We start from the raw sequence: 3,210 nt of genomic DNA, 5'->3' as shown, positions 1-3,210 counted from the left end.
ATCTTGATATGGTCTAGCTGAGGTACTTTACCAGTCCACATCTCGTAAGGAGTTTTGGCAACTTTCTTTGTAGGGACAAGATTAAGAATATGGGCGGCAGTCTCTAAGGCATACCCCCAAAATGAAATTGGTAGCGTAGCTCGACTCATCATGGAACGAACCATGTCCAACAAGGTTCAATTATGTCTCTCAGCCACACCATTCAACTGTGGTGTCCTGGGAGGTGTCAATTGTGAGATAATCCCACATTCCCTAAGATAGTCGAGGAACTGTGAACTAAGATACTCACCTCCTCGATCAGATCGAAGCATCTTAATGTTCCTGCCCAATTGATTCTCGACTTCCTGTTTAAATTCCTTAAACCTCTCGAAAGTCTCTGACTTATGCTTTATTAAGTAGACATATCCATATCTACTATAATCATCAGTAAAAGTCAAATAATAACGATTAGCATCCCTTGTGGCATGTTTGAATGGTCCACACACATCCGTGTGTACAAGGTCCAACAAACCTTCACCCCTCTCACATGAGCCTGTGAAGGGTGACTTTGTCATTTTTCCAAGTAAGCATGATTCGCAACTATCATCTGACTTTAGGTCAAACGACTCCAAGACTCCATCCTTTTGGATTTGGCCTATGCGTTTCTTGCTTATATGTCCAAGACGACAATGTCATAACGATGCTTTATCCAAGTTATTATTGTTAGTAGAATCAATACACAAAACATTATTTCCTAAGTTATCTACAACAGACACAACTTCATACACACCATCACAAGGTAATGCTTTAAAATAAAAGACATTATTATAGAAAGCATCAATAGAACCAACTTCATTATTAAATGAAAAGGTAAACCCCACTTTGTACAAAGCATGAAAGGAAATAATATTTCTTGCCATTCCTGGCGAATAACAACATTTATTCAATTCTAAATTAAACCCACTACTTAGCGATAAAGTATAAACTCCAATCTTGGTGACATGTGAAGCTTTCCTATTCCCCATGATCAAGTTTATTCTTCCTTGCTCCACATTCTCACTTCTTCTTAGTCCCTGCAAGTCACAACAAATATGAATACCACAACCGGTATCAAGGACCCAAGATTTAGAATGGGGTGAGTTATTAGAAATGATAGTGTAAATACCTGCATGGTTGGGTTTGACTTTCCCATCCTTCACATCCTGCTGGTATTTTGGGCAGTTCCACTTCCAATGAGACTTGTCATGGCAATAGAAGCATTCAGCCTCTTTTGGGTCAGAAGAAGGAGTGATGGAACCTTTCTTGGTTCCACTTGAAGAAGAGCCATCAAGGGTCCGAGCCTTGGTACCCTTCGAGGATCCCTTTCTCTTCCTCCACCGACCTTTCCCAATTGCCAAAACCGGAGTTGAGTTTGGAGTAGGAGTGATAGCAACCGACTTCCCCTTAAGACCTGATTCTGCGGTCTTGAGAAGCCCCTGAAGTTTGCTAAGTGTGACCTCTTCCTTATTCATGTGATATGTCATGCGGAATTGATCATAGCACGATGGTAAGGAGTGCAAAATGATATCTATTGCAAGATCCTCAGGGAAGTTCACATTAAGCTTCAGCAAACGATCCACATACCTTTGCATTTTCTGCATGTGGCTCGTGACGGATTCCCCGTCCTTCATCATGGTTGTTATCATGGAGCAGATGATTTCATACCTCTCTTGCCTTGCACTTTGATGGTATCTTTCCATCAAATCTTGGTGCATTTCATAAGGGTAGAAATCCTCATAAGACTTTTGGAGTTCTGCTGTCATCGTGGCCATCATGATGCAAGCCACTTTCGTAGCATCCCTTGCATGTGCCCGAAAGTCAGCGATATCCTAAGGAGTTGCAGTGGTCTCATCAATCTCCTTAAGCTCCTTGTCAAGGACATATTCTTTGTCCTCATAGCGGGTAATCATCCTGATGTTTCTGATCCACTCATTGAAGTTGGATCCATCAAAGGTGACTTTCCCACACAAGTTCATAAGGGTAAAGGAGCTATTAGGATTAGAGCCAGAAGCATTGTTGGAAGACATCTGAAGAGAAGAGAACAAGATTAGTTTAGATATAAGAGAGTCCTTAATAAAACACCCAAATGTAATATTAAGGCTAGGATCCAATCACAATATAATATAACTTAGAAGAGGTATGCCGTAATCTAAGCTATACCATATTTGAAAGGTAGGTGAATGACTATTCACCAATTTCCACCACGAAAACCGAAATATTTTAAATATTAGGTTTTTGATTGGTTCTTAGAAATTCCTAGATTCTTTGAGATTCAATGAACTTTTCAAAGGCATGTTTCAATCTCGAGTGTGCCCTCCAGGTTTTGTGACTGGGATGCCGAGGATCACAAAACGAGGTGTGAAGTAACCATGCAAATCACTTGGTACCCTTAAGGTTTATCACTCAATCGATGTGCCGGTAAAACACACATGCTCCATCGATACTATAATAAACCCTAAGTCACCCTTTACCTACCTTGTTAAGTCCAAGTTAGTCTGTCGGTTAACCACACACGCTCCACCAACGACTTAAACAAAGTGTAAAGTGTAATTTCATGGATTAGCACCTTATTCACATTTTTCCTAAAGTAACTAAGATTGGGAATTTAATAAAACATTTAGTTACTTTATCATATTCATCATACTTTGAATGAGAATTTATAAGTCCTTGTCTTACCCGTTCGGCTAACGACCCTCTACCAGTCAAGCAAGCGGTGGGTGAGAGTGGACACCCATTAAGTCACCATTTTATAGGCAACAACCTTATACCCACCTTATAGACCGACTTCGTGAATGAGGCATACTAGCGGTAAGACGACTTTGTTCTTATACATATATATAATTATTAAATCATAATAATATAAGTATAAGGGTTGAATTTTAACTTTTAAAATTCTAAGGGTTGGAACTAAAGTTTAATCTTCACTTTACTTGTTCCAAAACTTGAGGGCAAGTTTTGTAAACTTTCAAAACTTTTCATATCTTGTAACTTATGAGTTTAATAGAGTAATAAAGTGAAGACTCTTCACTTTTCTAACTCTTGTGTTCTTTTAATGGTTTTCAATCCAAGAGACCTTTGGTTTTCCATAACTTGAGGACAAGTTATGGACCTCATTAAATCACATTATGATCAAGAATTAATCTACCACATAGATTACAAATAATTCCTATGATCATCTAAACATCATAAGAA

The sequence above is a fragment of the Lactuca serriola genome, chromosome 4 (assembly GCF_051521515.1).
Source record: "Lactuca serriola cultivar US96UC23 chromosome 4, Lser_US96UC23_V15, whole genome shotgun sequence".
Classification (NCBI taxonomy): domain Eukaryota; kingdom Viridiplantae; phylum Streptophyta; class Magnoliopsida; order Asterales; family Asteraceae; genus Lactuca; species Lactuca serriola.
The sequence above is the reverse complement of the archived record's forward strand: the minus strand, read 5'-3'. Positions refer to the sequence as shown.